The 14970-nt window shown below is 35.3% G+C and overlaps 1 protein-coding gene across 4 annotated transcripts in view; it reads right to left on the reverse strand.

The window, feature by feature from the left end:
- The window catches only part of ADK (adenosine kinase), a 567868-nt gene that overhangs the window by 297519 nt on the left and 255379 nt on the right, over positions 1–14970 (reverse strand). The gene's annotated exons all lie outside the window — the stretch shown is intronic.

Here is a 14970-nt window from a genome sequence, read left to right on the forward strand (position 1 = left end):
TCAGTGAGATGTTTATAGTCTTTCTTCGTTGTTCACAACCTTGACAGTTTTCAGGAACGCTCAACTTGTGTGGTAGAATGTCCATCAGCTGGGATTTGTTTGATGTTTTCCTAATGATTAGATTGAGGCTACAGGTTTAGGGAAAGAATATCAGAGAGATGAGTTTCCACCTTTTCACACCAACATGACTTCCCATTTGTGATGTTAACCTTAATCACTTAGTTAACATAACTGTTTACCAGCTTTCTCCAATGGAAACAGTCAAGTCAGTATTTCGCTGTCTTCCAACTCAATTTTTGGATCTGACTCACTCAATCCAGCTCATACTCTCAAGGAGAAGGGAAGTAGGGTCCACCTTCTGGAGGGGGCAATATGTTATTTGGAATTCTTCTGTCAGGGAGATTTATCTGTTCTCCTCCATTTATTTATTTATGCAATTTATACATAACACCGTGAACTCATGTATATTTATTTAATAATTTATCCTTAATCCAACGCTACATGTTTTATTTTGTTGCTCGAATTATTCCAGCTATGGCCATTGGGAGTTCTTTCACATTGGCTCTTGTGTCCCTTTTGGCATGCTTAATCTTTATTATTTTTAAGAAATCTCTTGCCTTCTGGCACTACAAGATATTCCATGCTTATGTTGTATTTTCCCATCACCAGCCCCAGAATCAGTCATATTTAAAAGGAGTCCTGGATCCTTTTATTGGAGAATAGGATTTACAAACTGGGATGTGAGCGTTGGATGTGTTTGTGGCTACTGGGATATCACTGCTTCTAGGCCTTCTCAGTGAACAAAGCTAGGAAACATATGCATGTATACTAATCCACATATACACATGTATCTATAATTATTTCTGCATCTATCCATCTACATATATTAAGCTAAACATGGGTAAATACTTATATCTCCAACTCTAATTCAGTACCACAGGCTTCATTCTGGCTCTCCCCTCTTGTTTATTTATCTGTAACATCCCTTCCTGATAGTGAGAAATCTAGCTTCCACCATTCATCATTCATTTACTTATTTGTTCAACCCCAGGATACATGTAAAGGGGTTCAGAACTGTTAACCCATATCGTTATGAGAAACAAATTTACCAACTAGAATACAGTGTTTCTATAGTGTTCCTTAGTCATTAGCTTTACATTGTCCAGTCAAAATACCATTTTCCAAAGTTACTGAGGTCAGCTCCTTTTCCCCCCACCTACTCAGTGAAGTTATGCCATACATTTGTGATACAAGTAGATTCATTTGTTACAGCTTGCATTCCATCCTGAAATCCCTAACATTTAAAAGACCTGCATACATTAAAATTAACCCTTTGTGATTTACAGTTCTTTGGGCTTTAACAAATGCATAGAATCACATATCCACCACCATAGTACCATACGGAACAGTACATCACCCTAAAACTTGCCTTTTGTATCCCCTTTGTAGTCAACCACTTTTCTTTCCCATCATTTGTAATTTCAATACCTGAAACAACTGAAAAATTAGGATGCAAAAATTAAAAATCATGAGTCTTCACAGAATAAAACCTAAAACTGTCAGAAGAGTTAAACTGCTTAACAGTTAAACTGTAGGGAGAGTTACTACTTAAAAGTTATTGAGTTCTAGACAGGAGAACAAACATCTAAATTCTTTAATTAACTTTTTCGTGGTATTATTCCACAACATGCAAGATTATGAGATCAACTTTGAAGTTGTTCATGGTCAACAGAGTTGGATTCCAATCCTAAGCAACTATTTTCTGTATTTATAAAATATTTTTTCCAAGGATAGAACCTATAAGCTTTGATCATAAAAATGTTTTGAATTTTTAATTGTTTAAAATAAAGCCAAAACTATTTATTAAAAACAAAACCACAGTGTAGTAACAAAAAAAAAAAAAAAAAAAAAAAAAACCTACCTTACAGTCTATTCATTTGCTATATTAATTATGTGATTATTAGGTCTTAATAGATGTGGTATGACAGCTGCCCAGTTTCATAGATCTAAAGCACTCACTGTCAAGGATAGCTCTTCATGTAGACTAACAGATAAGAAAAAAACAATAAAAATGTCCAGGTTGCTTATTTGTACTGCCTCTTTCCCCCTTCCCGACCCCAACCACCAGAGTACAAAAGTTTCCATTTTATTTACAATTAATAGTGTGCTAAGTCTACAGGTTTCACATACTACAGGTTTTGAGAATCATGTCCCAAAAGGCAGTATTATCTGGGGGTAAGTAGTTAACTATGTAGGGCTAAGCAATATAATCTACCTACTGGCAGTATCATCATCAGTTAAGAACTTTAAGATTTTAGCTTCCTTCCCCTGGTGGCAGTGTCTAGGGTGATAACTTTTAAAAAATATTCAGATAGCATCTTAAGGTTTATAGCTGCTATAGTCAATTATAGGTAAGTAATTTGGGGATAGTAGATTTAAATGAAACAGATGCAGATTTAAAAACTCTTCTAATGGAAGCACTTGGCTCCTATAGTTCTCTCTTTTTCTAAAATGCAATTACAACCATTACATCATTGTAAATTACATGCTGGGGTTATCTCAGTAGGTATCTGCCAAATGTAAAACTTACAGAAGGTCTTCAATGTAATAACGATGTTTTATCATTTTAATTACAAACTCTTTAAAAAACTCCCTAAAGTGTACCAATTGGGGTGGTCTAAATTAACAGTATCTTGGTAGCCCAAGGGTAGCAAAAATAGATTGAACTACAAAATTTCATCATACTTATAGCAGCTGTCTTCCTGCCTCTAGGAAGCTAAGTATTTAACAAAGCAGACAGCTTGGCATTGGCATCTGATTAGCAGTGTGTGCATTGTCAGATAGAATGTGCTTGGCTCTTTTGTTCCAGGGTTTGATTAGAAATCTGGAGAGCAGAGGCATCATGTAACTTCATTTTTAAAGCTTTTCAGAAAGGTAAATACACTGTGATGGTTCCTCTGGTTATTGTACCTGAAAGACCAATTGATGCTTTTCTAGTAACATGCTTTATCACACCCTAAAAAATTTAAATAAGGGATTTTTTTGGGGGGAAAAATACTTCAAAGATTGAAATAGGCCAATCTTAAAATCACTTTAAATATTGTACATACCAAAAATACTTTTGCAACAGAGTGCTTTGCATATTGAGTCTTGCACTAAAATACTGTTGTTGGGGAGGAAGAATGGTCATTTTAGAGTGTGTAAATACAAGACTCTATTCCTAAATATATGAATAGTCTAAATGAAGATTCAGAATGTTTTTCTAAAACCATGTGAAAAGCTTACTGGAAAAATAACACTGTCTTATAAGAATTATATTATTTTGATGGAGGTGTCCAAACATTAAACTATAAAAGGGTGACTCTCATTACCTTTTCCTCACAAATTTCTTTGAAAATTTATTACAAACGATTGTGCTTACTGACAGAGTTCAAAATCAGTAGAGTCCATGCAAACAATCTACTTCAATGAGAAGTACATTCTTTTACTCTATCAAATCCATCGGAGGTAATCAGACTGGATGTTTTATTCAACAGGGCTGAAGAAAATTGTTCTACAATAGGTTAATTCAAAATGGCAGCATAGAAAATGCATCTGTCAGTGGGGATCAAATTACAGGGCAAGCTCCTCTCAATGCTTAGAAAAACAAGTCTGCAGTTCTACAGATTATGTGCCTGTGTGTGTTTAAAGGGGTGGGAAAGGAGCTAAATATCTGAGCTAACCTCCAATTAAAGTCAATCATAAAAACAGCCAATTTAATGAGTGCGGATTTCTTTGGGTAATTATAACACCAACCACTTTTTTCTCTTTTAAATCTGTAATTCTGCCTTCTTGTTATTGCTTGCTTTGTCATTAATCGCCTCAGGACCTTGATTTCCTAGCAACAGACTGCCACCAAACATTTGGCTCCTGTTCAACATTTTCTTTGTGAAAAATGGCACTGCTGTTGCCGCCTGGGCTGCTGCAGCTAGACTGGCTGTGTAAGTGCTCTAATAATGTATTCCACTGGAAAAAAAATCACATGATACAGGGTGCAATGACTGAGCTCAGTTAATTACTGAGCTGGGAAGTTTATCTACAATCTAAAAGCTGTGTTGGGGGAAAGGGGACTAAGGATTGAAAAAGTGTTCCTTCCATTATCAATAACTTGCAGGTAACAATATACAAAGAAACATTTTATTTTGGGGAGTACAAGTTTAAGCTTATTTGGGAAAGAGTACAAAACACCAATGTTTCCAAAATGTTGCTTGATGAAATTTTCCTCTACAAACAGTCCCAAACACACAGAAGATTCAAAGAATAGTTTGCTAAAATTTTAAAAAGCAAAATAACCTATGTATCTTTCAGCTGTTTCTTTCCTACTTAAGGCAAAAATTATTTGTATATATAAATATGCTATGAAGTAACAGAATGAGGTTTTCATTCACAACATGAACACCCAACACTAAGAATACAGAATTCAAAATGTTCTGATATATTGTGCACGTGAGTAAATATTTAACAATCTATAAGAGAAAAATATGCTTATCACTATTTTTGAAATTATTTAAGTGGGACTGAAGCAGTCAGGTCTCGTGATTGGAAACCCAAGAATAAAATAGATATTTTGCTTTTTTTTTTTTTTAAGTAGATTTACTAAGATTCTCCATGCCTTAGAAATCCTACCACCTCCCAGAAATGATAGTTACGGAAATTAACATGGCATGTCAGATATGGTTCGCTGATGCCTTGCTTTAGTTCTCAGAAATAAGGCTTTATAAGACTGGCATGTTTCAGGATTGCTGTCAGGATATGATAATTTAATATACCCAAGAGTACACTAAGAATTATGGAAGCATCTGTGAAACTAATAAGCCAGTGGACATACTGATTTTTACCAATGTGTCTACATACTATACAAAAAAACTTCCTACAAAGTATTTTCCCAAATCAGTTCATCTGAGGATGTGAAAACACTACAGTTTACCTTAAAACATCACAATCACAACCCTGACAGACTGAAATAAAAATGAAATTAGGGAATATCTATAAAGGAAAACTAAGCCTTAAAAAGTCTTCAGTTATATTAATGTGGTTAAAATGTACTGTTTTTGAAAAAGACAACAAAGGAATAAAAGATACTGGAATGATTTTAAGTAATTCTGCTTATTGCTGGCACTAAGTCTACAGTGTTTCACCTTGAGTCTGATTCCCCACTTCATTTTTATAAAAACAAATTCTCAGTCAATATAAGAAAGGAAATACATATTTACAATGAGAAAAGTTTTAGAAATGGGCTCAAAACTTGCAAATGATTAAAAACTACCACAAGAAGCCTATCAATCTACCAGGAAAACATCAGTTGACTTTAGTAAGTAAAATATTTTTAAAATTTAACTTAGTTTATTGTAGTTTTCACATTTAAAAAGTTAAACTTACAAGAAGCAACATATCTGTGAAAAAAATATTACTAAGGATAAATAATAAAACATATAATGCTCATTTACTTTACTATATGTGTACTTCTCTGGAAAAGATGAAATAAAATATTTTTGGTGGACTATTCTACATTTGATATTTTATTTGATTTTTACTATTTCTGTAATACAAAATAATCTTAAATAATCTTGTCATTTATAGAATGAAGACAGAAACAAATACTTTGAAAGATGAATACAAAAAATGATTAGTTAGGACAGCAGAACTGGAAAGAGTTGAGAGACTGGACAGAAATTAGATGTTTGCAGTGAAGGTGTGATAAGGGAAAATGGGAAAGTTATAGAGAAAAGCATCCATGGACTTACTACAATTGAAAAAAAAAAAAAAACCTTGTGCCAGAAATCTGCATAGAGAACAAGATAAATAAGATTTTAAAAAGCAGCAATATATCTTTCAGAACATCTTCAACTATTTAGGATTTACTAAGATCCCTAACTAGTAAACCAGGACAACGTTAGTTAATACGAATGTGCTCTAGAAGTCTGGGGCTTCAAGAAGCTATTTCCAAGGTGAAGAAAGAAAACACACGATAGATTTAAGAGGTTAGAGTCAAAAGATCCCTATTATATAGATGAGAAACCAATACTGGTCTGAAAATGGGTAACAGGAAATACGGGTTCATACAAGAACTTGCCTTCCTGCTATGTACCAGAAAGGAAAAAGGTTGTTCTCTCATTTTTTCATACCAATTTACCAAATAGTTTTTTTAAGCTTGATGTACCATGTCATCCAGCCAAATCAGGAAAAAACTGGTATTTCAAAGAACTGACCCTCATGACCCTCAAACATGGTAGCACTACATATATATGTGTGTGTGTGTATATATATATATTTATATTTATGAACAAAAGCTTAAAAGACTCTGTATAACACTTGCAATAGAGAAATAGGTAAGAGCAAGAGATCAAAGTAGACTTATTATGTCTTCCATTACATGCCAACAATAAAGACATAAATACATTATTTGTGTAATCAGGAACAATTGTATTGTTTGTAGTCATAATAACCAGATATCATTGAAACTATTACAAGAAATGTGGACATAAGATTAAATCCAGGGGGTATGGAGCATTACTGCTGATGGGTATAATGTTTCCTTTTGTGGTGATGTGAATGTTCAAAAATTAGATTACAGTGATGGTAGCAGAACTCTTTAAATACACTAACAGCCACTGAATGATATTTTTTAAATGAGTGAACTCAATGGTACATAAATACTTCAATAAAAGCTGTTAAGAAAGATTAAATTCAACTTTATCTGAAAAGACAGCAACAACAGAACATGTGGGGTAAATCATATTAAACTATAAAGATTCTATAATATGTTCAGTAAATATGTTGGAAGACAGATACCCTTCTGCAGACACTCAATTGTTTATGTCCAGTTTACACACAATTTCAAAGATATGACAACTAACACATAAAAATGTACACTGCCATCCGAATGTTTATAAGTTTTTCCACTCTTAAACATGTTTATTAAAGAGATTTAGTAAACATTTCATTTTCTCAAGCAACTGCTGATTGGTCTAAAATACATAAAGAAAACAGAAGTGAAAATATTTCAGTAGACAATTTGTTAATTCATTTGGGGCTCTGCATAAGTGCCTACTGTCTTAACAACTAAATGCTATACATATGCTTATTTTCTTACCATTCAGAGGCAATTAGCACATAGTGTGGTTTCCAATCTCACATAAAATTCCCAGACTTTGTTATAGTGCCACAAGTCCATAACACAAAATCTACCAATCTTTATCTTTAGGGCTCTAAGCTTCTATAACCAATGCTATCCCAATTCTTCATAGTAAAAAGGTTAGTCCGTGTAATGAAAAATTACATTACTTTAATATTCCTAAAGATTTCTTCTCAATCTTGGTAGGGAGTTTTACTTTTGGTAGCTGCCAAAAGTAAGACTTAAGAAAAATTATAGGAATAGAGGAGTACATTCTCCAATTTGGAGGAAGTCTTTCTGTATAAAAATCACAGTGTTACCCTAAAAAAACTGGTATTAGAATTTTACTTATTGAAGAAAACAAATTCTAGAGAAATTAAAAATAAACACAAATAGGATTTCTATAATCACGCTCCTTTTTTTTTTTTGAGATGGAGACTCTCACTGTCACCTAGGCAAGAGTGCAACCTCTGCCTCCCAAGTTCAAGCCATTCTCCTGCCTCAACTTCTCAAGTAGCTGGGATTACAGGCATGCGCCACCACACCTGGCTAATTTCTATATTTTTGTAGAATGGAGTTACACCATATTGGCCAGGCTGGTCTGGAACTCCTTACCTCAAATGATCTGCCCGCCTTAGCCTTCCAAAGTGCTGGGATTACAGGCATGAGCCACCACGCCAAGCCTATAATCACACTCTTGTTGGAAAATTTATCCAGCAAAAATCAAAGATTCTCCCTACTAAGGTGGAAGTAACAACAGTAAATAATTTGTGTAACTTAATGAACATCAATAACATATGGAAAATGGAAAACATTAGAAATCGAACTCTAATACTAATGGTAAGAAATAGCAATAATTAAGTCTGTTTTGGTATGAGCATACCTTATTTTATTGCACTTCACAGATATCGTGGGGTTTTTTTGTTGTTGTTTTTATTTTTTAAATTTATTTTTATTTTTTTAACAAATCGAAGGTTTATGGCAAGCCTGCCTTGAGTAAGTCTATGGTGTCATTATTTTCCAACAGAATGTACTCACTTGGATCTCTGTTATATTGCGATAATTCTTTCAATATTTCAAACTTCTATTGTATCTTTTATAGTGATCACTGATCTATGATATTATTATTGTAACTGTTTTGGGATGCCACAAACTACACCCATAGAAGATGGTGAACTTAACTGATAAATGTTGTGTTTTCACTGCCCTACCAGCTGGCCATTACCCCATCTCTCTATCTCTCCTAAGGCCTCCCTATTTCTTGAGACACAGCAACAGTGACATTAGGCCAATTAATAATCCTACAATGGTCTCTAAGTCTTCAAGTGAAAGGAGGAGTTGCATGTCTCTCACTTTAAATCAAAAGCTAGAAATGATTGAGTTTAGTGAGGAAGGCATATGGAAAGGTGAGACAGGCTGAAAGCTTGACCTCTCACAACAAACAGGTAAGTTATCAACGCAAAGAAAAAGTTCTTGAAGAAAATTAAAAGTGCTACTCTAGTGAACACAGGAATAAAAGAGTGAAATAAGCTTATTGCTGACATGGAGAAAGTTTTAGTGGTCTGTATAGAAGATCAAACCAGGACAGCATTCTCTTAAGTCAAAACTTAATCCTGAGCACAGCCTTAACTCTTTTCAATTCTATTAAGGCTGAGAGGTGAGGATGCTATGCAAGAAAAGTCTGAAGCTAAGAGAGGCTGATTTGTGAGGTTGAAAGAAGCCATCTCCATATCATAAAAGTGCAAGGTAAAATAGCAGGTGCTGATGAGTTACCCAGATCTTGCTAGCATCATTGATGAAGGTGGCTGCACTGAACAACAGATTGTCAACATAGACAAAAGAGTCTTCTACTGGCAGAAGATGCCATCGAAGACTTTTACAGCTAAAAAGAAGTAAATGCTTGGCTTCAAAGCTTCAATCAAAGGATAGGACGATTCTTCTGTTAGGGGCTAATGCAGCTGGTGACTTTCAGTTGAAGTCAATGCTCATTTACCATTCTAAAAATCCTAGAGCCCTTAAGAATTATGCTAAATCTGCTCTGCCTGTGTTCTATCAGTGAAATAACAAAGCCTGGATGAATGCACACCTGTTTGAGTATGGTATGCTGAATTTATTTTTTATTTTTTATTTTTTGAGACAGTGTTTCACTCTTGTCACCCAGGCTGGAGTGCAATGGCGTGATCTTGGCTCACTGCAACCTCCACCTCCTGGTTCAAGCAATTCTCCTGCTTCAGCCTCCCGAGTAGCTGGGATTACAGGCATGCACCACCACGCCCAGCTAATTTTTGTATTATTAGTAGAGATGGGGTTTCACCATGTCAGCCAGGCTGGTCTCAAATTCCTGACCTCAGGTGATCCTCCTGCCTTGGCCTCCCAAAGTGCTGGGATTACAGGCATAAGCCACCACACCTGGCCGGTATGCTGAATATTTTAAGCCCACTGTTGAGATCTACCGCTCAGAAAAAAAGATTCCCTTTAAAATATTACTGCTCATTGGCAATGCATCCAAGGACTCTGATGGAGACATACAAGGAGATGAATGTTGTTTTCATGGCTGCTAAAACAACATTCATTCTGCACCCCATGAATCAATGAGTAATTTTTGACTTTCAAATCTTATTTAAGTAATATATTTCATAAGGCTATAGCTGCCATAGTGACTCCTCTGATGGGTTCGGGCAAGGTAATTGAAAACCTTCTGAAAATAATTCATCATTCTAGTTGTCATTAAGAACATTCATGGGCTGGGCATGGTGGCTCACACCTATAATCCCAGCACTTTGGGAGGTCGCAGTGGGAGGATCACTTAAGCACAGGAGTTCGAGACCAGCCTGAGCAATATGGTGAAACCCTCATCTCTACAAAAATAAAATAAATGATGAGATGGGAGGATTGCTTGAGCCTGCCTGGGAGGTTGAGACTACAATGTGCAGTGATTGTGCCACTGCATTTCTCTGCTTGGGTGACAGGAGTAAAACCCTGTCTAAAAAAAATAAAGAGGCCAGACGCAGTGGCTCACGCCTGTAATCCCAGCACTTTGGGAGGCCGAGGTGGGTGGATCATGAGGTCAGGAGATTGAGACCATCCTGGCTAACACAGTGGAACCCCATTTCTACCAAAAATACAAAAAGTTAGCCGGGCGTGGGGGCACGTGCCTGTAGTCCCAGCTACTCGGGAAGCTGAGGCAGGAGAATGGCGTGAACCCAGGAGGCGGAGCTTGCAGTGAGTCAAGATCACGCCACTGCACTCCAGCCTGGGCAACAGAGCCAGACTCTGTCTTAAAAAAAAAAAAAAAGAACATTCATGATTCATGCGAGGTGGTCAAAATATTAACATTAATAGGAGTTTGGAAGAAGTGGATTCCAACCCTCATGGATGACTTTGAGGGCTTCAAAACTTCAGTGGAAAAAGTCACTGCACATGTGATGGAAATAGCCAAGAGAACTAGTATTAGAAGTGAAGCCTGAAGACAGGACTGAATTGCTGCAAATACATAATAAAACTTGAATGGATGAGAAATTGCTTCTTATAGATGAACACAGAGAGTGGTTTCTTGACATGGAATCTACTCCTGGTGAACACGCTATGAACACTGTTGAAATGACAATGAAAAATTCAGAATACTGCATAAACATAATTGTTAAAGCAACAACAGGGTTAGAGAGGGCTGACTCCAATTTCAAAGAAGTTTTACTATAAGTAAAATGCTATCAAACAGCATTGTATGCTACAGAGAAATCTTTTATGAAAGAAGAGTCAATTGGTGTGGCAAACTTCATTGTTGTCTTATTTTAAGAAATTATCACAGCTATCCCAACCTTCAGAAGCCACCACCCTGAGCAGTCAGCTGCCATCAACACTAGTGCAAGACCCTCCAATAGCAAAAAGATTATTACTCCCTGAAGGCTCAGATGATCATTAGCATTTTTTAGCAACAAACTATTTTTAATTGAAGTATGTAATTTTTAAAGGTGTAATGCTACTGCACACTTGAGAGTACCGTATAGTGTAAATATAACTTTTATATTAATTCAAAAATCAAAATATTCATGTGACTTTCTTTACTATGATATTTGCTTTATTGTGGTGGTCTGGAACTGAATCCACAGTATCTCCAAGGCATGCCTGTGTTCACCTCTACATGTTACATTTAAGCAAAGATGTCTTTGCTTAACTCAAATGTTAACACAGTTTGGGCTTTACTTGAAGTGACTGTCAAATAAAATTACTAAACATGAGTGAAAAAGATTCATATGTGTTAAGTGTCAGGAATTTTACACCAACATGAAAAGCTCCAAATAGAACAAACAACTCTACAGATTTTTTTTCATTTTATTCTCTGTATTTATAAATGAAATAGTTAAGGTCACCTGCAAGGACATTGTAAAATAAAGGCTTAAATATTCATAGTTAATCCCTAAAGAAGTTAATTAAGCAGTCCAGAATAGGACAGTTAAAAATTTGAGGCAAAAATGCAGGAATAAAGTCATATGGTGATCATATGGTGATCATCGATTTGACCAATATAATGGGAGTTCTAACACATAAGAGTTCAAAACTGCACTTGGAACAGTGATAAAAGGCGAGACACAGTTTAGCTATCCCACTTCTTTAATAATCTTAGAAGAATATTATAAATTAATAAATTCCAAAAATACTTTGAACTCTATTTAAATGCTATATATAAAGAGCTGTGACATTATTTAATCAACTGTCATTCACAGACTAGCTTAAATTATAAAAAAATCATTAGTTCACTTACTCTGCCCAAGTGTACTTATTGTAACAGCATAAATTATGTTACAAAGTCTTGTTCCATCGTCTAATAAGGTTTAAAGCTATCACTTTAAGTAAGTTTTTTGTTTGTTTGTTTGTTTTCAGACAGAGTCTCGCTCTGTCAGCCAGGCTGGAGTGTAGTGGCATGATCTTGGCTCACTGCAACCTCTGCCTCCTGGGTTCGAGTGAATCTCCTGCCTCAGCCTCCCTAGCAGCTGGAACTAAGGCGTGCACCACCATGCTTGGCTAATTTTTGTATTTTTAGTAGAGATGGGCTGGTCTCTACTAAAAATTTTGGCCAGACTGGTCTCAAACTCTTGATCTCAGGTGATCCACCCACTTCGGCCTCCCAAAGGGCTGGAATTTCAGGCATGAGCCACTGCACCTGGCCTAAGTAAGTAATACTTGCCTTTTAAAAAAATATATTACTTCAATTTCTATTAGGTGACCATTACAAAACAACTTAATTCACTTTCACTGAAACTTTCTCAAATCTTTTCATGACAGAGCAAAGAATACTAGATGACATGTTCTAAATTCTGAGCATGAAATTTTGAGCAATCTTTTTAAATTTCTAGTCACATTTTAGTTTAACCATATCTTTTGGTAAATACTGCCAAAAGATAACCAAATCCTAAAAAATAGATATTATTTATTTAATTATAAATTCATTCTAACTTGTTAATTCGATGGACACAGACTACATTACTGACATGCAAAATTTCAAATATAGGATTTCTTAGATGAGATTTCTTATAATTTATCACACCGCCTCATTTTAAGGGCTTTATTGCTTTTAGATTACTGACAAAGATATTTAATTGTAAAAGAGTATAAATGAAAGTTTTACTAAGAAAAATTGTTACTCATGGAATAGGTATGAAAAACCCATAGGGCAAACAAAGCAGGAGATGTAAAACGTAAACATTTGGTAGTGATTCTTACTTGCCTTTAATATACATATATTTCTGTTTCTTTGTAAGTATGAATTCTATTATTTACCGCCAAGGCTGTACATTTCTTCATACCATGTTTCCTCTACTGACCCACAATCATACTTCCCTTACTCCAGAAGCAAACATTAGTGACATCTGAAAACTGCACCCTCACAAAAAACACATTCTCCAAAGCAGTAAAATTCTAGGCTGAAAACAGATAGAAGTGGTCAAGAGAGAGTTATAAATAAATGAAGAGAGGAAAAGAGAAGACCTGTAATAAGACATAGGAACTGAAAAAAATAATTTAAAAAAGAAAACAGGCATGAATGCTAAAGGAAAACTCACCACAAGTCTCATATTCTCACAAAGTTACTGACAAGATATGACATATTATTATTTCACTTATAGTGTTTAATTTCTAATCCATGAAACAGGGTACAAATTTGGCTGACTTTGTTTATGCAGGGTAAGTCACAAGGTACTGAACGTTTGTTAAAATCTATTTCTTAAATATATTTTTAATACCTAAAGTTTAAAATTTTCCCCATTCATAAGCCTAAACTTGCAAGGTGATTAGTTCTTTACAGTATTATTTGAAACTGGGAACCTTTTTTCCTATCCTAAAGAGATGTTATTTGAAGTAATGAATAGATTTCTAAACAAAATCCCACTGGACTCACAGTGTAATTCAAACACTATGCAGAGATGACTAAGAAATTACAAAAATTACAATACTAGTAATTGCACAAAGATGAACAACTATATCTTAGCTGAGAGCTTTCACATTTATTTTTAAGTGATAAAATGGTATCTACAACATTTTATAGAGTCTAGAATAATATTTGAGGGAATTTTGACATTAAATCAACCTGAAGATGAATTTAAGATTACAACTGATACTATAACAATATGAATTTGAACTGTGCAGGTCAACCTATACATAGATTTTCTTCTGCCTCTGCAAACCTCTGAGACATGAAGGCCAACCCCTCCTCTTCTTCCCCTCCTCAGCCCACTCAACGTGAAGATGACTGAGATAAAGACCTTTATGATGATCCATTTCCACTTAATGAATAATAAATATATTTTCATTCCATATGATATTATAACATTACCTTTTCTTTAGCTTAATTTATTGTAAGAATACAGAATATAATACGTATACAAAATACGTGTTAATCAACTATTTACATTATCAGTAAGACTTCCAATTAACTACTATTAGTAGTTAAGTTTTTGAGGAGGTAAAAGTTGAATGTGGATTTTCGAAAGGGTCAGTGACCAGAACCCCCACACTGTTCAAGGGTCTACTGTACTTTCTCACCACAACTTGCAATTTCCGCTTTTACTCAAATATTCCCCATAACACATTTATCAGTGAAGGTTATGGTCATTTTCTGACACTCCAATAGGTCAAGTAAAGGAGAAACAATATTCGGGGACAAGAAAGTTAACTGGGAATGAAATATACAGTTTAAAATGAATACAATGTTCCAGGAAAACAGTACAGAATTCCCATAGAGATAAATCATAGTTATTATCAAATTCAAATTCAGGCTGGGGGCGGTGGCTCATGCCTGTAATCCCAGCACTTTGGGAGTCCGAGGTGGGTGGATCACTAGAGGTCAGGAGTTCAAGACCAGCCTGGCCAAAATGGTGAAACCCCATCTCAACTAAAAAAAAAAACCAAATACAAAACTCAGCCAGGCATGGTGGTGGGTGCCTGTAATCTCCGCTACTGGGTAGGCTGACACAGGAGAATCATTCAAACCCAGGAGGTGGAGGTTGCAGTGAGCCGAGATTATGTCACTGCACTCCAGCCTGGGCAACAGACCAAGACTCAAATTCGAATAATAAAAATTAGGCAATCTTGAAAAAAAAAGCGAGTTACCTGAAAAAGGGAAAAACCAAAATCAACATAGAGATTTATACTTCCAATCACTATGAAGGACCAGGGAGTAGATTTATATTCCCATCTTAAACAACTAACAATGAACAAAATATATGAAAACACAATTTTCAGGCATTGGATAATAAACAAAGAAGGGGCACAATAAGGTAAGTGCTACAATTACTCAAACTTACACCTTGAATAGAGTTCCC

This window comes from Theropithecus gelada, chromosome 9 (genome assembly GCF_003255815.1).
Source record: "Theropithecus gelada isolate Dixy chromosome 9, Tgel_1.0, whole genome shotgun sequence".
Classification (NCBI taxonomy): domain Eukaryota; kingdom Metazoa; phylum Chordata; class Mammalia; order Primates; family Cercopithecidae; genus Theropithecus; species Theropithecus gelada.